Source organism: Pipistrellus kuhlii, unplaced genomic scaffold, assembly GCF_014108245.1.
Source record: "Pipistrellus kuhlii isolate mPipKuh1 unplaced genomic scaffold, mPipKuh1.p scaffold_m20_p_33, whole genome shotgun sequence".
Lineage (NCBI taxonomy): Eukaryota > Metazoa > Chordata > Mammalia > Chiroptera > Vespertilionidae > Pipistrellus > Pipistrellus kuhlii.
In genome coordinates, this window is record NW_023425533.1 from 693349 (window position 1) to 720347 (window position 26999).

Here is a 26999-nt window from a genome sequence, read left to right on the forward strand (position 1 = left end):
TCTCTGAGTCTTCTGATTTCACCCTCAATTTTGATTGACAGCCTTTCTGTGAACAGTATTCTTGGGTTCAGACCCTTCCTTTGCATGAGTTTGTAAATTTCCTTTCATTCCCTTCCTGCCTGATGTGTTTCTGTTGAGGAATCAGTCGCTAGTCTGACGGGGTTCCTTTGTAGGTAACTTTCTGTCTCTCTCTGGCTGCTTTTAAGATTATTACTTTGTCATTGGTGTTTGCCAATTTAATTATAATGTGCCTTGGCACCAGCCTTTTGGGGTTCATTTTGCTTGGGACTCGGTGAGCTTCTTGGATTTGTGTGGGTTTTTTCTTCTCTATCTCAGGAAAGTTTCTGTCATTATTTCTTCAAACATTTTTTCTATGCCTTCCTCAGTTTCCTTTCCTCTGGAACCCCTATTATTCTAATATTGTTTTGTTTTGTATAGTCCCAAAGTTCCCTCCTGCTTTTTAATTTTTTTTTTTCTGGAAGCTTCTCTACTTGGTTATTTTTTTCTACCTTGTCTTCTAGCTCACTGATGTGGTCTCTGCTTCTTCTAGTCTACTCTTGATGCTTTCTATTGAGTTCTTTATAGCAGTGATGCCATGGTGCTTCTTGGTTCTTCTTAATTTCCTCTTGGTTCTTACACATATTGTTGAATTTGTCTTCCATTTTTTTCATCTACCTTATGACCATTTTTTTGAATTCTTTCTCTGACAGGTTATTTGCCTTCATTTTCTTTACTTCCTTTTCTGGTGATGCCTTCTTTTCTTTCATATGTGGACTGTTTCTTTGTTTCCCCATGAGCTCTTTTCTCTGGGTGTCTGCTTATGTAGTTCTCTTTGTCCTTATCCCAAGCTAAATCTGACCTTTTTGTGAGGGAATGCAGACTTCTTCTGAATCCACATGCTTGCATCACTTGGGCACTGGTGTTCCCAGGTTTGCAGCTGCTCACTGGGTATTGTTGTTGTAGATCCCTAGAATTTTCAGGCTTCCTATAACATCCACTTTCCCCTTCAAGATGGCGTGGTCTCTGCATCAGAGCATGTTGCTCCTGGATGGATCCCAGCAGCAGTGTTGGCTGTCCTGCAGTCCCTCACAGTCTCCTAGATTGTAGCTGTCACTCAACTCACCAACAAACACTCCCCATGTGACCACACATTCTCCCTTGTTCTCTCACTAACACACTATCTTGCTGTCTGCCTTCCTGTCTGCACCCATCTTCTCTCCCCTTTGTATGAGCTCTTAATCCTGATTCTCCTTAGATGAGCTCCCTTAGAACCTCATAAGAGAGGTTATCCCAGATGCTTTCCATATATTTTTACTTATACTTTCTTCACCTTCTCAGCCTTTATATCTTTCATTTTCTGTCTTGTTTCAGCCAAATAAATGTTCCTCTTTTTTATAAGGCTACTCCCTCCCTCTGAATTTTAAATGTTCCTTTTCTTTCTTAAGGTAAGGCTACACTCCATCAATTTCTTCTCTCTGTTTTTTTTTATTTTTTTATTTTATTTTTTTTTAAAATATAATCACTCTTTCTCTCTCCATTACCTTCTACTCATATCTTCTCTAGGGTGAAATAAAAGTACCTTAATCATTCAGAGCTATTATTTTATCTATTTACTTTCTTTACTTGACAACTTTTTGAAATAACATTCATACTGTCTACCTCTATTTCCTTGCAACACACTAACTTTTTAATCTGACTTCTTTATCTAATGCTACTTACAAATCCAGAGAGACCTTCTTTGAGCATACTATTTAGTGGTATCCCTCCATTATTCTCTACCACTGCATACTGATTTTTTTCTTTCATAATAATTACATTTGAGCCGAAACCGATTTGGTTCAGTGGATAGAGTGTCGGCCTGTGGAATGAAAGGTCCCAGGTTCGATTCTGGTCAAGGGCATGTACCTTGGTTGCGGGCACATTCCCAGTGGGAGATGTGCAGGAGGCAGCTGATCGATAATTCTCTCTCATCGATGTTTCTAACTCTCTATCCCTCTCTCTTCCTCTCTGTAAAAAATTAATAAAAATATATTAAAAAATTACATTTGATGTAGTGGTTATGGGTCTATTGTCTCTCTCCCCTGCTATATTGTAAATTATATGAATACAAAAGTATATAATTCTAGTCATCATTGTGTTACCAAAATCCTGGCACAGTACTTGGGTAGACCATCGTACACCTTTAGAAATGTTTGTTGAATGAAATTAGAATGAATGAATACTCAACTAAAATGCTTCTTCTGAATATTACCAGACTTTAATTCCAATGGTTTTCCCTTGAGTTTCATCATCTAGGATTTTTATTTTATTTTATAGTATTTGACACTGTTCAAACTCTCTTCTTTCTCTTCCTTTGAAACATTTCATTTTCTGACTTCTGTGGCATCATACTGGTCTGGCTACTCTCTTCTATTCTCATCCTTTTTATTTGCAAGCATGGTTTTCCTTAATCCATATCTATAGCTGTTTCCTGAGGAACTTACTCAAGGCAGGTCATCATTGTTGTCACCATGGTTGTGATCATTGTTTCCCCTCCTCTTCCTCTACCTCTTCACATACTCTTTGCCATTCTGACTTAAGTAATAAGTCACTCAAACTTCTAGAATATTTTTCCTTTCTTAAGAACTCTTATATTTATATCCTTCCAGTTCAAACCCAGATTACCATATTTTATTGACTATTAGTAATTAAGAGTGTGTGACTAAGGAACTCCATTTAAAATTTTATCTAGTTTTAATGAACTTAAATTTAAGTAGTTCCTAGTAGGACAATCTATAAAATGCTCCCTTTTGGTCAAGTGCATATGAGTCCATGTCAACAGATGTTGTTGGTCAGATATGCAGATGGGCTCAATAGGGTAGCTGGCCATGGACCCTTTAGTAAAAAAAGTATGAAATTTGAGTGGCAAGTGGAGGAAGTGGCAAGGGTAGGGTCTGTGGCATATATCCAGGAGTTGGACTGAGGTCATGTTACAATAGGAAAAAATTTCCCTAGAGAGGTGAATTGAATCAACAAAATATTGCAATTAAGTTCTACTTTTATGGGGAGTCTGAGGAATGGGATGTTAGGTCAGTCTTTTCAGTTTTAAAGGGTTCTTCAAAATTTGAGGAACAGGATAAAAGTGGTATGAACTTATGCAATATGTGTGCTGGAATGGTAGGGGAGGGAAAGGGTTGAGGAGAAGAGGAAAGGAGAGAAGAAGCAGAGATAAGGTGACTCTTGTGTTTCTGTATTTGGACTGGGAGGCTGGTGGCACCACTATTTTAGGTAATTCAGGAGTAGGGATAAGCTCAGAGAGTGTGAAATTATATTTTCAATTTTGTTTATTACCTACAGTAATAATTATAAGTAGCAACAATAATTTTCATGTACTGAATGCTTACTATGTGTCAGGCTATGTGATGAGCATGTTATGGTTAATATCTCATTTAATTCTCATGGGTATGTACTATTATTGTTCCAATTTTACATGTGAGAAAAATGAAGCATTAAGAGGTCAATTGCTTGCTCATGGTTGTAAATGTCAGAGCTAGCATTTGAATCAGAGTCCACATTATACACCATTAGGCCACACTGCCCTTCAATGTGGAACATTACAAGTGATGGTTTCTAGAAAATATTTACATGGATGAATATAAATTTTATAGGAAATGCCTGGGCTCGTTGATCTAGATTTAAGAGTCACATGCGTATAAGTGTTAGTAAACTGTTTGGAAGTCAATGCGATCTTCCAGGAAGAATAAAAGAAGAGACTCTTGGATGGAATCCTGAGGAACAATCATATTTAAATATGGGCAAAGAAGCCATGGAAGATAATTGAAAAAGGCAGTCACAGAGGTAGGAAGAAAATCAGGAGAGTATGGTATAATAAAAGCCAGGGGAAAAGAAAACATAAATATAGAGGGAATTATAAAGCATCATATGTTGCTGAGCAGTTAAAATAAGAACTGAGAATGGTCCATGTATTTAAGAAATAAAAAGGACATTGGTGACTTCAATGAGAACAATTTCAGGAGATCAGTGAGAGTGAAAACCATGTTATAGGTTGAAGAAAGAGTTGGTGGTGAGGAAGTAGAGATAGCAAGTATAGGTTACTTGCTTTTTAAGCTTGGTCATGAAAAAAAGATGATTGATAGTATCAGCAAAGGGCAGGATATCAAGGGAAGTAAGAATTTGTGTATTTATTTAAGATGTGTGAGATTTTCAGGTCTTTATTTGAAGAGGGGAATGCGCCATCAAATGTTAAAGATATGGGAAAGATAAAGGCTAATTTTTGGAGCAGGTATCCTAGGGAGATAGAGGATGAGATAAAGCGTTCAAATAGAGGCTTGGCCTGAGTTAGGAGAACCCTTTATACCCTGCAAGAGACAAAAAGGGAGGCACTAGAAAAGTGTGAAGTGTGGCCCAGGAAGTTGGAAGAGTTTATGCCCAGTAGTTTTTGTTTCCTAGGTGTAAGAAAATAGGCCATATAACATATTGGGAGAGAGATGGGGGTGCTTTGTACTGCAAGTCTTCAATAATTAGTTTAGGATCAATGTTTACCTAGCAGCTGATTAGGGAGGGTCTCCACAAAATATGTAGTATGTGACCCAGGTGGCCAGTGTTGATCAAGAAACTTATCATTTCCTGGTTTCTGGAGAAAGCCCTGGCCTATAAGCTTTGAGAACAGACTATGGATCAGTATTACCTATCTTCTCCAATTGGAATGAAATACTTCTTACCTCAGTCAGAAACAAGTTTGGACTTCTTAAAAGAGGAACTCTGAATAGAAAATTGGTGAGGAGGGCAAATAACACAGAAGTGAACAGCCTTCAAGAATATATATTCCTTATTTGAAATACCCCTGATGATGCAAAAAATAACCAAATTTCATGTCCCCACCAGGCTCCTTTTCCTCTTATTGTCCCATTTTCATAGACTTTCAGTGGTTCTCACCTCCACTGCAGTTAGATCATATCATATAAGTGACAAAAAGGGAGGCATCTCTCTCCCAATATGTTATATGGCCTATTTTCTTACACCTAGAAGGCAGTCCCTTCTCTTGCATGTTGAAATATATAATCTCCACATTGTTGACTTCACACTCCTTATTCCTCTACTATGGAAGACCCACTTCCTTACATATAGCTTAAATATTACTTATTGTGATGGTTTATTTTAGATGTTAACTTGACTGGCCATGGAGTCAGTCAAAATTAAACATTATGTTTAATGGATGCTCAGATTAAACATTATTGCTGTGTGTGAATATGAAGATATTTATGGATTACATTAGCATTTGGATTGTTGGGCTCAGTAAAGTAGATTGTCTTCCCCAGTGTGGGTGGGCCTCATCCAATTGTTGAAGGCTGAATAGAACAAAAGGTACAAAGAAGAGAAATTCACACCTTTTTTATCCCTACCACACTGCTTGACATCTCATCTTCTTTGTCTCTCACACTGGAATTTAAGCCATCAGCTTCTCAGGTTCTCAAGCCTTTGGACTGAGACTAAATTATACCACTGGCTTTCTTGGGATTCCAGCTTTCAGACAGTATGTTTTGGGACTCCTCAGGCTCCATAACTGCATGAGATAGTGCTTCATAATAAATGTCCCTTGAAATTGTCTGTCTTTCTGTCTAATCTTTTATTGCTTAATATTTCTGGAGAACTCTGACCAATATACTTATTTTTGAAGTCTCTAATCAACATTAACATTTTCTCAGAAACATTTCTGATTAAGGCTGTCCTGTGGTAAGCTCTTAAATCTTTTCAGCACCTTAAAGAAGTGGTCCTCAACCCCCACTAATCACTGTAATCACCTCGGGAACTTTTACACATACTGCTGACTGGGCTCCACTATAGAAAGTCTGATCTAGTTTGTCTGTGGCTTGGGATTTAGTACAAACTGATTATAATGGTCAGCCAATGTGGAGCAGTCAAAGCTTCTGTTCGTTTGTTTAAAAAAAAAAAAAATATATATATATATATATATATACACACACCAGAGGCCTGATGCATAAATTCCATGCAAGATTAGGCCTTCCTTCCCCTGTCTGCCGGCACCAACTTCCCTCTGGCACCCAGGACCCAGGCTTCCAGGACCCTGTCTTCCCTTACAGCCCTTGGCTTCATCTGGAAGGTCGTCCAGAAGGATGTCCAGTTTAATTAGCATTTATGCTTTTATTATTATAGATATATATTACTATGGTAGTAATACTACAGATTTCTCTCATTTCTAATCCCTTTTATGCCCCTTCTCCTATCCCCTACCCATACCCCCAAGTCTTCACCACCCTATTGCCTGTGTCCATCGGCTATGCACATCTATATACATAAAAAGCCAGTGACTGTAATGCTATAACAACCAGAATTACTGGTTGCTATGATGCCCAATGTGGCCAGCTAACTGGCCTGATCAGGGGGTGGAGGCCACCAACCAACCTCTGCAGCCCTTCCCCTCAGCCGGCCCTACCCCTGATCAGCCTCTCCCATTCCCTTTTAAATTTGATCAGGGCATCATGGACAAAGCTATATATCAGTGTCTAAAAGGCCCATTTCCCAATTATTGCATCTCAAGCTGGCCAAATTATCAGAATTTCCATTTGATGAATTTCTGAAGTCTTCTCATCATATTGTGGGTGCCAAGCGGACCAAGCTTTCTCATGCAATTTCAATTGCTAGCTACAGTAGAGCAGCATCTAGTGTTTGTTTCCATCCCTTAAAAATTAAATTTATTAAGGTAACATTGGTTAATAACATTATATAAATATCAGGTGTACAACATTATAATTCTATATCTGTATACTCGATTGATTGTTTACCAGCCTGAGTTCAGTTTCCATCACTTTTGAGAAGTGGATTAGATTGGGATAACCCTGAACCCTTCTCTGTCCTTCTGGTTCAAGAAAAATGTGGTAGAGGTGGGGAAACAGCATAAGGTCATTCTCAGATGTGATTTTTTTAATTGAAAATTTAATTTATAGTGATAGATAGACATTAGAAAACGTTTAAACCATTGGTGCTTATATTTGACATGAAATATCTAAGGCATTTGCCTTAACACTTCCAGTTTCCCTGCCTGTGCCACTCTTGCTCATTTTTCTCCCCACAGCATCAGGATACAGATGAAAGACTGCAGACAATCTCCGAATGTCCAGCTCTCTGATGCCCAAACATATACTTTTCTAGTTGATAGGGTGTGTTAGGGCATTGTACTCACTTAGTCAATTTCAAATCCACTGATTGGCCTTGAGGCTGAGCTTCAAATACCCTTCTCTTCTTAGAAGCATAAAGAGTAGCTCATTGGTTGCCAGGGAGAGGAAGAAACAAGATAGCCCATCTCTGGCAATAACAATAATATTATTCCACACATTGTGCTACAATATCTGGTATAGGAATCCTTCAGGAATGAACCAAATATTTCCTGGACTACATAAAGTAACACAGTGTCTCTTGTAACTCAGCTTTTAACATAGAGAAATAAGGTTGGATGAGGAAAAGATGGAAACAGTGTTGTAGCAAAATCTGTCTTGTAGAACAAGATTATTATTTGCAGTATCACACTGGAAGTGGAGTGACATGACTGCTGCCACCAGGAAAGAGCAGATAGGGAAGTGACACAGCTCTCAGCAAACAGGACTAGATATTGAACTATATAGAAGAGGATAGAGGTATATTTTTGAGGTCAGCATGAAAGAGAATTTATTCAGAAGCACACCCAGACTTCCTGGAATTTTGGAATGAATGAAGCAGCAAAAGTGCTGAGTAGTTGCCCTAAATTGTCAATAACAATTAGTCAAACATTCATGAGTTTAAAATCAGAATAAAGTCTTTAGACTTCAGGCTGAGTCTGAACTAGGGCTAATATCTAGTTCAGAGAGTTGCCTGTTCTAGATTCTTCCTTAATCAATCAAGACCTGAAATTGATTCTGTGTATCCATGGTTGGAAATAGGTACTTTGTTTAAAATACATTTTTCATTCTTTCTTTTTTTTCTTTATTGTAGCTGTCTAACTGGCTTGATTTGGTGCCAAGTAGCAGGAAGTGAGGATGGGATAGTTGATTTATATTAAGTCCCATCTATTAGTTTGATTTCTAAAACCTCTGAAATTGAAATCAGTGACATTAGAGTGGACCCAGCAACTTATTAGAAAAAAATTTTAAGAGTTCTTCAGGATCTTTCCTAAGAAGAGTGAAAAGGGAATGATTTTCTGACCCTCAAAATGTCTGGCATTTTTGAATTAATAATAGGAATCATCTTGGCCAAACCCCTGAGTGATATGCTTTCTTTATGGCAGGGGATTTATCACTAAGATTTTGTAGAAGGACACCATTTGTATGGAAAGGAGTTTAGGAAGGGTCCAGCAACCCCTTTAGCTTCAAGGGCTCCAATAAAAAGACAGATGTCTGGGTGTGAAACTGTAGACATGGGGAAGGCATAATTAGAGAAGGATGAAGAGAAGGTATGAGAACAACAAAATAGGGAAGCAGAGAGAAGATTATACAAATGGGTCAAGGTCCACCCAAAGTGATGATAAGTTAGATCTCCTTTTTTTGTTTTAAAACTTTGAGGCCTGTGGGCTTACAAGTTGGCTGGGACCTTGATGTTGGTAGCTTCAACCTGGAGACTGGCTCTCTCTTTTTTTCATTCCTAGAATGCTTTTTATTTTGTATTTATATTGTTTTTATTTTTTCTCCACCTTTTACAATTGTGTAACTTGACCCTACCCGCCTTTCCCTCTCTTAGTCACCATACTGTTGTCTGTGTTAAGATATCTCTGCCTTCTGCCACTTTCCATTACCAGCACCACTCGAACTTATTTGTTCATTTATTTAACAGCTGTGTGGGGTCCATATCAATTAACAAAACAGAAAAAAATTTCCTTTTCTAGTGGACTTTATATTCTGGACAGGGAGGAAGATAATTAACTGATCTGTGAGTGCCTTGGGTGGGGCCTGGATGAGGCTGGTTGACCTATTTGGAAATGTCTTTTATGTGAAGTGTAGCATTGGGCATGTGGAAGTATTATTGATATGAGAAAATGCTAAGTAACTGATTTACTATCTGAAAAGGGATTTACTATCAGGAAAGGGGAGGGAGGAAGAGACTGAACATAAACTGTGCACCTATGGATGAGGACAATGGAGGATGGGGAGGGGGCGGAGGGTGGGGTGGAACCTGGTGGAGGGGGAAAGAAATGAGGAACCTTTGTAATAATATGAACAATAAAGATTGATTAAAAAAAATTTGCAAAGAAAAAAAAAAGAAAGCAGGGATATGTAACAGACTGACACAATGCATATGTGTGTGTGCACATACTTATACCAATTTAGTCTGGATAATAAGAGAAGGCATCATCAAAGAGGTGACCTTTTAGCAGAGAGTTAAATGATAAGACAGAGCCCACCAATCAAAGACTTGAAGGAAGAACATTTGATGTATAGGGAAGAGCAAGTGCAAAGACCCTGAAGCAGAAACAAACCCTGTGTGTTTTTGGTGAACAGAAAGAAGGCCAATATAGCTACAGTATATTGAATGAGGGAGAAAGTGGTAGGAAATGAGGTTAGAGGTGTGGATAAATACTAAGAACTATGAACTTCAGGTTCTGAGCTACATTAGAACTTTATAATCTCAGGAAGGAATTTAGATTTTATTCTGAGAACAAAGGGAAGCCATTGGTAGGTTTTAAGAAGTGGTGTTACATGATTTAGTATACATTTATTTAACAAAAATATTCCATTTACTACATGAGGAATGAATTGTAAGAGGGAAAGATCAGAGATAGAAAGACCAATTATAAATTCTTGTGAATGTCTAAGCAACATATTTTGGTGACTTGAACTAAGGTCATAGACATTGGAGATGGATATGGAAGGATATAGGGTATATTGTGAATGTACATTTGATAGGTCTTGTAGATGAATTAAACATTATATATGAGGGAAAATAAAGATGGGATGATGAACTTGTGTACTGGGTAACTTGTGGTACATTTACCAATGTAGGAAAATCACCCACTTCAATAGTGGGTATCTGGTTTGGGTGGTGGTGGGGAGGTTGGGACCAAGAGTACAGTTTTGAACATGTTAAGGTTGACATATGTATTCCTTAGAAATATCTGGCAATTGGGTACATAAATTTGGAACCTAGTGGAGATGTCAGGTCTGGCGATATTATTTTGAGAGTTGTCATTAAAAAATATAGATGTATAAGGTTAGCAAAGTTCAGAAAGTAATTATAGCAAAGGGAAGAGTCTACTGGGGCCTGGACAATGCCTTCATTTAGAGGTTGAGCAAAGGACAGTAACAAGAAAAGGAGACAGAGAAAGAGCAGTCACTTAGGTAGGAGGAAAAACAGGATAATGACCTGGATACCAAGAGAAAACCATATATCAAGATATTATATTTTCCAAAGTTGGCCATAATGATAACTTTCATGCCACATGGTTTTATTATGATGTGACATTGCCATTACTCCATGAAGAAGTGGATTGATTCTGCCCTAGCCAGTTTGGCACGGTGGATAGAGCATTGGCCTGTGGACTGAAGGGTCCCAGGTTCGATTCCAGTCAAGGGCACATGCCTGGGTTGTGGGCTTGATCCCCAGTGGGGATCCCCAGGAGGCAGCCAATCAATGTTATCTCTCATTATTGATGGTTTTATCTCTCTCTCCCTCTTTCTTCCTCTCTGAAATCAATAAAAACATATTTTAAAATATTTTTTAAAGTGGATTCTATGTACCCTTGCTTTGAATCTGGATGTATATTTGTGATTTCCCTGACCAATAGAGCATGATAAAAGTGGCATTATGTGATTTCTGACCTTAGGTAATAAATGTAAGTCAGATTCTCTATGGTTCTCTGTCTCTACTTCTCAAGACATTAGCCTTTGGAGCCCTGAGCCACCATGTCAGAAAAGACACACACAAACAGTTAAAGAAATCATAGTGATAGGGAGAGATGCCCAAGGAACCCCAGATGTTCCCATCTCCAGCTGTTTGAGAATCCCCAGAGCAGGCACTAAACATGTAAATAAATAAGACTTCACATGATTCCAGCCTTAGCCATTATCTTATGGCAAATATGTATAAGTCATGAGAGTTACTCAACTGAGTTGTATTCAAATGCCTGACCACAGAAAGTGGGAAAGATAATAAATGATTGTTGTGTTAAGCTACTATGTTTGGGGTGATTTTTAATGAAAAAATAGGGATGAGGAGAAAAATAATATCTGTTAGATATAGCAACATGGAGATCATTAATTAATTAAACCAGAGCAGATTCAGTGAAGTACAGAGATGGAAACCCAACTAGAGTGATAGAAGATAGAATGAGATGAGGTAGAAACAGTACCTATAAATGATTCTTTCAAAATTTCATCCCAGGGATGCAAGGAGGATACAATATATGCAAACCAATAAATGTAATATATCACATGAACAAATTGAGAGATAAAAATTGCATAGTCAGCCGAAACCGGTTTGGCTCAGTGGTAGAGCGTCAGTCTGCGGACTGAAAGATCCCAGGTTCGATTCCGGTCAAGGGCATGTACATTGGTTGTGGGCACATCCCCGATAGGGGGTGTGCAAGAGGCAGCTGATGGATGATTCTCTCCCATAGACGTTTCTAGCTCTCTATCTCTCTCCCTTCCTCTCTGTAAAAAATCAATAAAAATATATTTTAAAAATAAAATAAAATAAAATATTTATTAAAAAAATTGCATAGCCATATCAATTGATGCAGAAAACGCATTTGACAAAATCCAACTCCCTTTCTTGATAAAACCCTTAGCAAATGGGAATAGAGGGATCATACCTCAATATAATAAAAGCCTTATATTACAAACCTATAGCCAACATCATACTCAATGGGCAAAAATTAAAACCATTTCACCTAAGAACAGGAACAAGACAGGGATGCCCACTTTCACCACTTCTGTTCAACATAGTCTGGAAATGATAGCTATAGCATATAGACAAGAAGAAGAAATAAATGGTATCCAAATTTGAAAAGAAGAAATAAAACTGTCATTATTCACAGATGACATGATACTGTACAAAGAAAACCCTAAAGACTCTATTAAAAATTATTAGACTTAATAATGAATTTGGCAATGTGGCAGGATACAAATTAACACCCAGAAATCTATGACATTTCTATACACCAATAATGAACTTACAGAAAAAGAGACTAAAAAATCAATTCCATTTGCCATTGCACCAAAAAAATTACGATGCCAAGAAATAAATTTACCTAAGGAGGTAAAAGACCTGTATACTCAGAAAACTACAGGACACTGAAAAAAGACATAGAGAAAGACATAAACAAATGGAAGAATATGCCATATTCATGGATTGGGAGAATCAACATCATTAAAAAGTCTATACAACCCAAAGCAACCTATAGATTCAATGCACTCCCCATTAAAATATCAATGGCATATTTCACAGACCTAGAACAAACTCTCCAAAAATTCATCTGGAATAATAATAATAATAATAATAATAATAATAATAATAATAAAAGACCCCGAATAGCCACAGCAATCCTGAGAAAGAAGAACAAAGTAAATGAGATATCCAGCTGTATTACAAAGCCATTGTTCTCAAAACTGCCTGATACTGGCACAAGAACAGATATATAGATTAATGGAATAGAATAGAGAACCCAGAAATTGACCCAAACCTCTATGCTCAATTAATATTTGACAAATGAGGCAAGAGCATACAACGGATTCAAGACAGTCTCTTCAATAAATGGTGTTGGGAAAATTGGACAAATAACATGGAAAAAAAAGAAACTAGACCACCAAGTTACAAAAATAAACTCAAAATGGATAAAGGACTTAAACTTAAGACAATAAACCATAAAAATATTACGGGAATCCACAGGCAGTAAAATCTCAGACATATGCTGAAGCAATTTCTTCACCAATACAGCTCTTAGGGCAATGGAAACTAAAGAGAAAATAAATAAATGACATTACATCAAAACAAAAAGCTATTGCACAGCAAACGAAACCAACAAAGCCCGCTGTATGGGAGAACGTATTTGCCAATGTTATCACCAATAGGGGTTAAATCTCCAACATTTACAGGGACTCATACAACTTAACAAAAGGAAGATAAACAACCCAATCAAAAAAATGGACAACAGACTTAAATAGATACTTTTTGAAAAGAGGACATAAGGAAGGCCAAGAGACATATGAAAACATGTTCAAAGTCACTAATCATCCATGAGATGCAAATCAAAATGACAATGAGGTGCCATCTCACACCTGTCAGAATGGTTATCATCAACAAATCAACAAATGACAAGTGCTAGCAAGGATGCAGTGAAAAAGAAACCCTCGTGCACTGCTGGTGGGAATGCAGACTGGTGAAGCCACTGTGGAGAACAATATGGAGTTTCCTGAAAAAACTAAAATGGAACTTCCATTTGACTCAATGATCCCACTTCTAGGAATATATCCCACGAAGCTAGAAACACCAATTAGAAAGGATATATGCACCCTTGTGTTCATAGAAACACAACTTACCATAGCTAAGATTTGGAAACAGCCTAGGTGCCCATCAGCAGATGAGTGGATTAAAAAATGGTACATTTACACAATGGAATATTACGCTGCTATAAAAAAGAAGGAATTCTTACCATTTGCAACAGCATGGATGGAACTCAAGATCATTATGCTAAGTGAAATAAGCCAGTCAGAGAAAGATAAATATCACATTATCTCACTCATTTATGGACTATAATGAACAACATAAGCTGATTAACACATCCATCAGACCATCAAACATCAGAGGGAAAGTAGAAGAGGGTGGGGGTAAGAGGGAGAGATCAATCAACAGACTTGTATGCATGCATATAAGCCTAACCAATGGACACAGACAATGGGGTGGGGTGAGATTATGAGTGGGGGTGTGAGGCAATGTGGGTGGGATAAGGACACATATGTAATACCATAATCAATAAAGAAAAACAGATAAAAAGAAAAACTATGGGACTAATAAAAAAGAAAGAGTTAAGGGGAGTGGAGACATGGGACAGTCATTAGAGAGATCAAGGAAAGTTTTCTCTTTTTTGAAATGGCACATACTTGGCATGTGTTATAAAGAAAACTCAGAAGAAAGAGAAATCCAATATATTAAAGAGGTAATATGCAAATTGACCATCACTTCAACTCACCAGATGGCCACCCTCATGTGAATACAAGATGGCTGCCACAAGATAGCCGGCAGGGAGGGCAGTTGGGAGTGACCAGGCCTGCAAGGGAGGGCAGTTGGAGCAACCAGGCTGGCAGGGGAGAGCAGTTAGTGCAATTGGGCTGGCAGGATAGTAGTTAGGCATCAATCAGGCTGGCAGGGGAGGTGTTAAGGGTTGATTAGGCTGTTAGGCAGAAATGGTTAGGGACAATCAGGCAGGCAGGCAGGCAAGTCGTTGGGAGCCAGCAGTCCTGGATTGTAAGAGGGATGTTTAACTGCCTATTTAGGCCCAATCCCATTTTTAATTTTTTGAGGAAACTCCATACTATTTTCCACAGAGGCTGCACCAGTCTGCAGTCCCACCAGCAGTGTATGAGGTTTTCTTTTTCTCTACATCCTCACCAGCACTTGGCATTTGTTGAATTGATGATCGCCATCCTGATTGGTATGAGGATGTACCTCATTGTTGTTTTGATTTGCATCTCTTGGATGATTAGTGATTTTGAGCATTTTTTTTTTTCATATGCCTCTTGGCCTTCTGTATGTCTACTTTCATGAAGTGTCTATTTAGGTTCTTTGCCCATTTTTTGATTGGATTATTTATCTTCCTTTTGTTAAATTGCATGAGTTCTCTATAAATTTTGGAGAATAAAACCTTATCTGATGTCACATTGGCAAATATGTTCTCCTATGCTTTATTGTTATTTTTAGTTTTTAAAATATATTTCTTTATTTCAGAGAGGAAGGGATAATGAGAGATAGAAACACCAATGAGAGAGAATCATTGATTGGTTGCCTCCTGCACATCCCCTACTGGGGATCAAGCCAGTAACCCAGACTTGTGCCCTTGGCCAAAATTGAACCTGGGACCCTTCACTCTATCCACTGAACAAAACTGGCTAGGGTGGCTTTATTGTTATTGTGTTGATGGTTTCTTTTGTTGTGTAGAAGCTTTTATTCAGTGTAATGGTTATAAAGATGCCTTGAATATTTTGATTCTTGGTTCTCTCTGGGAGTACAATAGTATCATGGATTGTTATGAACATGGGCTGTGCATTTAATACTTTTATAGAAATGTGTTCTTGAGTTTGAATCCTACCTCTGCCACTTACTGGCTGGGTGACTGTTGTAAAGCTAAATAACCCTCTTGAATCCTTTATAAGATGGGACTTCTTATGGTAGGACAGATAGTTCCACTCATATCAAGATAATGCTGTTTTATAAGTGCAGAAACCAGGAAGGAGTTCAAATAGAGTCCCACAAACTCTATGTAGTAGATGTTTTAATAAAATTAAAATTTGTTCTAATCTTCTTTCTTGACAAATTTACCTTCAAAATGACAGAGGATTGATTAAAAGTTAGCAAAATATCAAAATAATTGGATTTTATCATTATGGTTCATATTTAGATATTCTGTGGTGGGCTGATGAAGTTAGAATGAATAATAAAATAACATAGTACATTATTGTATATTCCTTAAAATTTATTTTTTTGCCCTTATGATGGTAAAATAATTGATTATATTGTTATAATCAAGATTTCAACATAAATTGTTCTACAGAACAATTGTTCATTATCTAAATAATAAAATAAATGTAATTGTATTAAAATACAAAATTTGGATACATGTTCATCAAAATGTGAAACAAAGCATGTAGAAGTGAAAAAGTTAAAATTATTTTTCATACATCTTCAGACAAGTAATTTTCTTTTTAAGTCTGGCTGGTGTGGTTAAGTGGTTGAGTAGCAACTTATGAACCAGGAGATCATGGTTTGATTCTTAGGGCACATGACTGGGTTTTGGGCTCAATTCCCAGTGTGGGCACATAGGAGGCAACTGATCAATGATTCTCTCTCATTATTGATGTTCCTATCTCTCTCTCTCCCTCTCCCTCTCTGAAATCAATAAAAATATATTGTAAAAAATAAATTATTCAACATATTACATTGACATTTAGGGCAAAATAGTATTTAACTAGGATTAGATTTTAAATAAAAATGTTTAAAACATGACTAAATATTTTAATGCATTTCTTTGAAATTTTAATTAAATATCATTAAATGTCTTTATAAAAATAAAATGATCAATTCTACTATTCAGTGTCCATTTAGTTTCCAGTATAAGAATTGGTATCATGTTGATGCATGATACATCTAGATCTTCCTATATATATTAAGAGTAATAAACATGGTTTAATATTACAAAAGAGTCCTTGAGTCCTTAGTGGCCATATACAGTGATAATTCATTAATACCTCTGGAACTATGAACTGGAATACAAAGGGAAACAAGAAAATTTATGATCGGTATTACTTGAAAATAGTACTTCATTATACAAAAAAATTACTGTATTTATATTTTTGGACGATTACTTTGACAATTTTTCTCTTTTCTTTCCAATATTGTTCTGCCCAAATCCTCCCCATATGCTAAGACATTTTCAGTCTTTAAAGTTGGCAGAGATGCGATCTCCAAACCCTATTGGCATTGTGTTTTGTTTTGAGAACACAGGGTAGGAGATATATAGATCATTGGCTAAACAGCATTACACATAGGAATGGATATTTAGGGTTATGGATTGAGCTGTGACAGTGCCAAATTATGGATCTGGAGTGACAGAAGCTTCTATGTATTCTTCAATAACTAGAGAAAGAAAGAGAGAGAGAGAGAGAGAGAGAGAGAGAGAGAGAGAGAGAGAGAGAGAGAGAGAGAGAGAGAGAGAGAGAGAGAGAGAGAGAGAGAGAGAGAGAGAGATGCATAATGTTCTAAAGCATAGGGCCAAGGGCAGGTTCCCTCTTACTCAGAACTAACAGTGGAACTGATTAGGAAATTTGTGGTAGATAATGGTGCTTGGTCTATTTGTCTCCCCAACTAGATTGTGAGCTTCATTTAAAACACACACACACAAACACACACACAATATTTTATTGATGTCTAGAAAGAGAGGAAGGTAGAGAGAGACATCAATGTGAGAGTATAATATCAATATGCTGCCTCCTATATACCCCCTACTCTAGGGGAGAGAGGAGAGAGAGAGGAGAGAGGGGAGAGAGAGAGAGAGAGAGAGAGAGAGAGAGAGAGAGAGAGAGAGAGCGAGAGAGAAAGGAAGAAGAAGAAGAACAACAAGAAGAAGAACAAGAACAAGAAGAACAAGAACAAGTACAAGAAGAAGAAGAAGAAGAAGAAGAAGAAGAAGAAGAAGAAGAAGAAGAAGAAGAAGAAGAAGAAGAAGAAGAAGAAGAGGAAGAAGAGGAAGAAGAAGGACAAGAAGAACAAGAAGAAGAAGAGGAGGAGGAGGTGGAGGGGAGAGGGGAGGGGAGGCATCAAACTGCTGCCTCCTGCACACCTCCTACCTGGATCAATCCTGTAACCTAGGCATGTTCCCTGACCAGTAATCGAACCAGTCACCTTTCTCTGCACAAGATGATGCCCAACCAACTGAGCCACATGGGCCAGGGCATATTGTGAGCTTCTTTGGACTTATTCATATTTTATTCCATGTCTCTATTTCAACCCTTATATAATAGCCTAAAGTTTAGGCCACTATTACTTTTTAATCTGTATTAGTCTTTTAACTGGTTTCTATGTTTGCCTTCTTCAAGCTGTATTCCACACTTTGTCTTCCACAGGGACATTTTAAATATGTACTACCTCCGTGAGAAAAAAAACATATTAGAGCTTCCATGTATAAAATATTGAAATATTTTTGTGTGCTATCATGTCTATAAAATATTAGTAGAGCAATACCTATTCAATTTTTATATTAATATATGTTTTATGTCTTTCTTCCTGAGGGCTCTCCTATTATTCTTTTACCCCAGTGATGTGACTGGCATGCACTTCTTGCTGCTCTCAACCTATCCAAATTATATTAATACTCCAGGTCCCAGATCAGATCTTCTTTCCCCTGACACTTATTCACTAGGGTGGCTGAGCTTTATGACTAAATTGTGGCTTTGCAGGCTTAGCAGCTAAATGGAGCTTAAAGGACAGAGTCCTAGTCCCAACCCCATGTGGCTCCAGGGTAGTTTCTATCTCTCCATCTGAATGGTGTGTGTGTGTGTGTGTGTGTGTGTGTGTGTGTGTGTGTGTGTGTTTTCAAAAAGAACAAGACAACTTAGAATCTGGTCCTGTGAAAGGCTCTCAGGTTTTTGATTGAATATAGTATGGAGCTTCCCAAAGTGTTCTAGAGAAAGATTATATTTGGTCTTGGCTTCCTTTGTTATTATTTTTGGACAACAATGTATTTCCACTCCCTCAAGAGTGTTGACTGGGATGGTATCGCTTGTGTTGGTTCCCAATAATCTTTACAGAGTGGCTAATTATAGACTGGCAGCAGAGAGAGAATGCAGAGAACAGTGCACAATGTGCAACTGCTAGACAAATTGTACTCTGTATGGAATAACAACTGTAATGGGTGTATTTTGGGGGGGGCAGGGGCAGGTGATAGGCAAGGAAATATTCAAGAAAGTATGGTGGCATTAGTCATGCCCATGTCTTTTGGAACAGGATTTTGCTATCCTCATAGTTTTTCAAGGATACAGGCAGTTTCTTATGAAATGGAATCAAAAGTTATGCTAGCCTCATTGTTTCACCTGCTCAGAGTCCCTAATGTCTCTCTATGAAGTTTATTTGGAAATTTGGGAACATTTGGTTTTGCAGACATACATGCTTCCTGAGAGCAGTGCCAGCAGATCTTTTGTAGATAGTTGACTTTTTGAGGTGTTCCCTGTCTATACCATAAACTTACAACCTGATTTAGGGCAGTATTATATCTTCACAATTGTATTTGCTATTAAATATCTGTTAAATGGATGCATTGATACTGTATGTAGATAGATCAACAGATTGGATTACAAAAGTTTCTTTTAAGAAACAAAGGGCCATGGAGATGCTGTAGATTTTATTCAGTGAGCAGTGTAGAGACTGAGATATTAGCATAAGGTAAGTCACTGGCCAAAAGAACTATCAAGTTAAGTTCTGTATCTAGGACAGAAGTGGATTATATGCTTTTCTAGGTGTTTATTGTAGTCCAATGCAGTCAGAAGAAAACAGGTGATCCCTGTCCTTGGTTGTGGTATTCCTAAAAGTAGTGGATACCCTAATGGCTCATAAATATTTCTGCCAAAAATCTTCCATTTTCAATTGAGTAATAACTTATTTTTATTGATATTTATAATGCATATTTGCAGATGAGGAAATGAAGACACAGAGAAGTAAAGTAACATGCTCAAGGCCACAAAGCTAGTGAGCTGAAAGAGCTGAAATTCAACCCGTGAGTATGACTCAAGCACTAATAGGTTTAAGCATTCTGTTATTCCACATTACAACCTGACCTTTAGTTACTTCCTTGAGTGAAGACATTGGACTTACTGCTAAAAATCTAAATATCTAGGATTATTCACTATTTATCATGTATTTTCAGCTTATTCTTTGCTCAAGATATTTCTTGATATAAGATTCAGCCTATACATATATGAATATGAACTGACTAAACTTATACAATTTGATGTTTTGACATGTGTACCACCAACACAATCAATATAATGAAAACATTCAACACTGTAAAAGTTTCCTGTGCCTCTTATAAACCCTCCCTCTCACTTCTCTTTATTCTCTTTGTCCTGTCCCTGGGTAACTATTAATCTGCTTTCTTTTTTTTTTCTCTTCTTTTTTTAAAAATACATTTTATTGATTTTGTACAGAGAGGAAGGGAGAGAGATAGAGAGCTAGAAACATTGATGAGAGAGAGTCATCAATCAGCTGCCTCTTGCACACCCCCTATTGGGGATATGCCTGCAACCAAGGTACATGCCCTTGACCAGAATCGAACCCGGGACCTTTCGGTCCCCAAGCCGACGCTCTATCCATTGAGCCAAACCAGTCTCGGCATATTAATCTGCTTTCTGTCATTATAGTTTATTTTGCATTTTCTTGAGTTTATATAAATTTAATCATACAATGTATATTATTTTTTGTCTGACTTCTTTTATTATGATTATTTTGAGTTTCATTCATGTTGTTGAGTGTACCAATAGATCATTTTTATTGTGGAATAGTATTATTTTGGGATATACAACAATTTTATTCATTCATGTATTGATGAATATTTAAGTTGTTTCAAGGTTTTGGCTATTACAAATAATATATTTATGAATATTTGTATACAAGTTTCTGTATGAACATTGAACATATTTTCAATTGTCTTGGGTAATAATAGGCTAGTGTGGCTAGATTATATGTTCAAAGGCTCACAAAGCTGAATTTAAGATGGTGGTGGGGCTGAGTTTTTTTATCTGGGGTCTCTGGGGAAAAAGTCACTTTCTTTTTTGTAATTTTATTTTTAATTTAATTTTTAATTTTTTTATTAAATTATTATCTTTGTACATATACCATGGCCTCCCCCTCCCATACAAGCCCTCCCTCCCCAGAGTTTTGTGTCCATTGGTTGTACTTATATGCATGTATATAAGTCCTTCGGTTGATCTCTTATCTCCCCCAGATCTCCCTAACCTCACTGTAATTTGACAGTCTGCTTGTTGCTTTACTGTCTCTATATCTATCTTTTGGTTCTTCAGTTTATAATGTTCTTTATCATCCATAAATGAGTGAGGTCATGTGGTGTTTCTCTTTCATTGACTGGCTTATTTCACTCAGCATGATGTTCTTCAATTCCATCCAGGTTGCTGCAAATGATGAGAATTTCTTTCTTATGGCAGCATAATATTCCATTGTGTTGATGTACCGTAGTTTTTGGATCCAATCATCTGCTGATGGGCACCTAGGCTGTTTCCAAATCCTAGCTATTATAAATTGTGCTGCTATGAACATAGGGGTGCATATATCCTTTCTGATTGGTTCTGATAGCTTCTTGGGATATATTCCTAGGAGTGGGATTACTGGGTCAAATGGGAGTTTCATTTTCAGTTTTTTGAGGAAGCTCCATACTGTTCTCCACAGTGGTTGCACCATTCTACATTCCCACCAGCGGTGCACGAGGGTTCCTTTTTCTCTGCAACCTCGCCAACACTTGTCTTTTGTTGATTTGTTGATGTTGGCCATTCTGACAGGGTGAGATGGTACCGCATTGTTGTTTAGATTTGCATCTCTCAGATAATTAGTGACTTTGAGCATGTTTTCATGTGCCTTTTGGCCTTCCTTCTGTATTCTTTTGAGAAGTTTCTATTTAGATCCATTGCCCATTTTTTAATTGGGTCATTTATCTTCCTGAAAAAGTCACTTTCAAGATCATTCTTATTGGTGAAGACTTTGGTTCTTTGTGTTGTAGGACTTGTTGGTTGTCATTTAAGAACCACTCTCAATTCATAGAAGCCACTGACATTCCTTACTATGTGGCCCCCTCCATTTTTCAGCACCATTTGTTTAGAAAAGCACACACAAGGGATGGGAGAGGTAAGAGATAACCAAAGGACTTGTATGCATGCATAGTAACATAACTAATGGACATGGACCTTGTAATATAGAAATCCACACATAAAACCTATATGTTCACGTTGACTAATATCACTCTAATCAATTTAATAAATAAATATATTTTTAAAACCATGTTGCTAATATGGCAAATTACACTGACTGATTTTATTTTTATTTATAATGGTATATAGGTGCAAGTCAATTTTCATGGGATTGGGACCAAAGTCCTGGTGTTGCTAGAGGATTAGGTCTGGGTGTGTAGATCAGGGAAATAGTGACTACTAAAAATAAACACAACTGCCTCTGTACCATTTTTGGGGTTCTGTCCTGTTGTGACCTCTTGTATAGAGTGTTTTTAGGCAGTGGAATTTTTTTTTCCAATTCTTGCATAGAGCTAGTGACATTCATTTCCATCTAATGGTCCAATGAGAAGCAGGAAAAAACAGATTGTACATGATAATGCTAAATTTGAAAGTGATAGAGAATATATTGAGAGGACACCCTTCACCAGCTTGTACCACTGCTGCCTATGAATAAAAGGGGCATTCCCTACATAAAGACATCATTTAAATTTCAACAAAAAAAGTCAAAGTAAAAAAAGCCTTATTTTAAAGTAGATTCAGACAAGATGTAGTATATAATGCAGAAATTAAGTTCCAGGTTTCCCCTTGCCATGCCCTACACTGAGTGATCTTAAAATTACATCTCTAAAGTAACCTTCCCTCCTTTAGTTCTAGTCCTGTGTGGATTCTTGGACCATAGCTGGGACCACTTAGTTCCCACATACATGATGGGCCAGTCCTATCTCATGTACTCTCTCTAGTTAGGGTATAATTATGGAGTCCTTGATCCATAGCACACAACTCAAAATTGAGTCAATCTGGTTTTCTGTTTTCTGATGGATACCTCCTATATCTAAGTGCTTATCTTGATGTAGTTGTGCTTTTGCCTTGGGCTTGCCTCTTTTTTTTCATTTTAATTTATCTTTATTGTATAAAGTATTACCGATATTCCCCTCCCCCCATTCATCCCTTCTACTCTACACCCCCACCCTGCCCCAGGCCTTCATCCCGCTATTTTCTGTGTGTTTGCCTCTTGATTCCAGATATGGTGATAGATATGATCCTTGCTAGGTCCTGAATTACTTCTACACACTGCCATGCCTGCCACTCTCCATTTCCCAGCTATTGTTGGACTTCCTTGATGTCAATTACTATTTCTCTGCCAATTTCCTGCTGATTCTTTTTCTATAGACCCAGATGTTCTCCTGGCATCTATAGCAGCATGATATAGCATTTAGGGGTACTGGCTCTAGTGTCATAATCTGCTACTATGTTGCTGTGTGACCCTTGGCAGGTTACTGAAAAAATATGAAATTAACTTTAACCCTTATCTTTAAATTATAATAACAGTATCTACCTTATGAAGCTATTGTGAAAAGTACTTTTTGGGGTATCTGGCATATGACTTTTGAATACTTAGTAAAATATTGGCTATTACACTGGGAACTTCCTGGAGCATTTGATATCCTAGCTGGTTTTGTCTCATCTTGTCTTTCCAATTGTCTCAGCTGATGCACCTAATTGTGGTACTATTTTTTTCTAATTTTAACATGTTTATTTTTTATTTTTTAAATTAAATTATTATCTGTGTACATATTTTACATTGCCCCCCGCCTCCCATACATACCCACCCTCCTCAGAGTTTTGTGTCCATTGGTTGTACTTATATGCAAGTATACAAGTAGGGTTGATTTATCTCCCCCAGTACTCCCTCCCTCCCCACTGTAATTTGACAGTCTCCTTGTTGCTTTACTGTCTCTATATCTATCTTTTGCTTCACCAGTTATAACATTCTTTATTATCCATAAATGAGTGAGGTCATGTGGTGTTTCTCTTTCATTGACTGGCTCATTTCACTCAGCATGATGTTCTCCAATTCCATCCAGGTTGCTGCAAATGATGAGAATTTTTTCCTTTTTATGGCAGCATAGTATTGCATTGTGTAGATGTACCACAGTTTTTTGATCCAATCATCTACTGACAGGCACCTAGGTTGTTTCCAAATTCTAGCTATTGTAGATTGTGCTGCTATGAACATAGGGGTGCATATAGCCTTTTTGATTGGTGTTTCTAGCTTTTTGGGATATAATCCTAGGAGTGGGATTACTGGGTCAAATGGGAGTTCCATTTTCAGTTTATTGAGGAAACTCCATATTGTTCTCCACAGTGTTTGCACCAGTCTGCATTCCCACCAGCAGTACACGAGGGTTCCTTTATCTCTGCATCCTCGCCAACAATTGTCATTTGTTGATTTGTTGATGATAGCCATTCTGACAGGTGTGAGATGGTACCGCATTGTTGTTTAGATTTGCATCTCTCAGATAATTAGTGACTTTGAAGATGTTTTCATGTGCCTCTTGCCCTTCCTTCTGTCTTCTTTTGAAAATATGCTATTTCGGTCCATTGCCCATTTTTTAATTGGATCATCTTCCTTTTATTTAGTTGTATAAGCTGTCAGTAGATCTTGGAAATTAGACTTTTATCAGTGGTAACATTTGCAAATATGATCTCTAATACAATGGGCTTTCTTGTTGTTTTGTTGATGGTTTATTTTGCTGTAAAAAAGCTTTTTATTTTGATGTAGTCCCATTTATTTATTTTCTCTTTAGCTTCCATTGCCCTAGGGGCAGTATAAGTGAAGAAGTTCTTTTGGCAGATGTCTGAGATTTTGCTTCCTGTGGATGCCTCTAGTATTTTTATGGTTTCGTGTCTTATGTTTAAGTCCTGTATCCATTTTGAGTTTATTTTTGTGTATGGTGTAAGTTGATGATCTAGTTTCATTCTTTTGTATTTATCTGTCCAATTTCCCCAACACCATTTATTGAAGAGACTGTCTTGACTCCATTGTATATTCGTGCCTCCTTTGTCAAATATTAATTGAGCATAGTGATTTGGGTTGATATCTAGGTTCTCCATTCTATTCCATTGATCTATATGTCTGTTCTTGTGCCAGTACCAGGCTGTTTTGAGAACAGTGGCTTTGTAATACAGCTTGAAATCGGGCATTGAGATCCCTCCTACTTTACTCTTCTTTCTCAGGATTGCTGTGGTTATTCGGGGTCTTTTATTGTTCCAAATGAACTTTTGGAGATTTCCTTATAGGTCAGTGAAATATGCTCTTGGTATTTTAATGGGGAGTGCATTGAACCTATAGATTGCTTTGGGAAGTATGGACATTTTGATGATGTTGATTCTACCAATCCATGAACATAGTATGTTCTCCCATCTGTTTACATCTTCCTCTATCTCTTTTTTCAGTGTCATGTAGTTTTCTGCATATAGGTTCTTTACTTCCTTAGTTAAGTTTATTCCTAGGTATCTTAATTTTTTTGGTGTGATGGTAAATGGAATTGCTTTTTAGCTCTGTTTCTGTAAATTCACTGTTGGTGTATAGAAATGCCATAGATTTCTTGGCATTAATTTTGTATCCTGCTACATTGACAAATTCATTTTTTAAGTCAATTAGTTTTTTAATGGAATCTTTTGGGGGTTTTTTATGTACAATATCATGTCATCTGCAAATAAGGATAACTTTACTTCTTCTTTTCCAATTTGGAGGCCTTTTATTTCCTCTTCTTGTCTAATTGCAATGGCTAGTACTTCCAGTACTATGTCAAACAGGAGTGGTGAGCATGTGCATCCCTGTCTTGTTCCTGCTCTTAGAGGGAATGGTTTTAGTTTTTGCCAATTGAGTATGATGTTGGCTGTGGGTTTATCATATAGAGCTTTTGTTACGTTGAGGTATGATACTTGTAATCCCACCTTGTTGAGAGTTTTTATCAGGAAAGGTTGTTGGATTTTATCAAATGCATTTTCTGCATCAATTGATATGACTATATAATTTTTATCTTTCAATTTTTTATGTGAGGTATTACATTTATTGATTTGCAGATATTGTACCATCCTTGCATTCCTGGAGTAAATCCTACTTGTTCATGGTGTATGATTTTTGTAATGTATTGCTGGAGCCGGTTTACTAGAATTTTGTTGAGGATTTTGGCATCTATGTTCATGAGGGATATTGGCCTGTAATTCTCATTCATTGTGTTGTCTTTATCTGGTTTTGGTATTAGGGTGATGCTAGCTTCATAGAAGAAGTTTGAAAGTGTTCCTTCATCTTGAATTTTTTGGAATATTCTGATGAGTAAAGGTTTTATTTCTTCCTTGAATGTTTGGTAAAACTCTCCTGTGAAGCCATCTGGCCCTTGGCTTTTGTTTGCTGGAAGCTTTTTGATGACTGTTTGAATTTCTTCCCAAGTCACTGGTCTATTTAGATTTTTAGATTCTTCCTGATTGAGTTTTAGAAGGTTGTATTTTTCTAGGAATATGTCCATTTCCTCCAGGTTATTCAGTTTGGTTGTAGTAGAATTGTTTGTAGTATTTTGTAACAATCTTTTGTATTTCGGCGGGTTCTGTTGTTATTTCACCTCTTTCATTTCTGATTTTGTTTACTTGAGTCCACTCTCTTTGTTTTTTGGTTAGCCTGGATAAAGGTTCATCAATCTTGTTTATCCTTTCAAAGAACCAGTTCTTGTTTTTGTTGATCTTATGTATTGTTTCTTTGGTCTCTATGTCGTTTATCTCCACTCTGATTTTTATTATTTCCTTTCTTCTGCTTACACTGTGCTTTTCTTGTTGCTCTTTTTCTAACTTTTTGAGTTGTAGAGTTAGAAAATTTGTTACCATTTTTTCTTGGTTTTATTTGCTATAAGCTTATAGAGATATGAACTTCCCTCTCAAAACTGCTTTTGCTGTGTCCCATAGATTTTCGATTGTTGTGTTTTCATTGTCATTTGTTGCCAGGATGCTTTATAATTCTTCCTTGATTTCTCTGGTAACCTAGTCTTTGTTTAATAGCATGCTGTTTAGTTTCCATGTGTTTGATTTCTTTGGATTATTTTTATTGTAGTTTATTTCCAGTTTTATGCCACTTGATCTGAGAAGATGCTTGATATGATTTCTATCTTCTTGAATTTGAAAAGACTTTGCCTATGTCCCAACATGTGGTCTATCTTTGAAAATGACCCATGTGCACTTGAGAAGAATGTATATTCTGTGGCTTTGGAGTGGAATGTTCTGAAGATGTAGATTAATTCCTCTGTTCTAGTGAGTCATTTAGATTGATATTTCTTTGCTGATTTTTTGTTTACGTGATTTGTCCAAAGGTGACAGTGGGGTATTAAAATCTCCTACTATGATTGTACAATTAATCTCTCCCTTAATGTCCTCCAGCAGTTCTTTTTATGTATTTGGGTGCTCCCGTATTGGGTGCATATATATTTAGCAATGTTATTTCTTCTTGTTGGATTGTTCCCT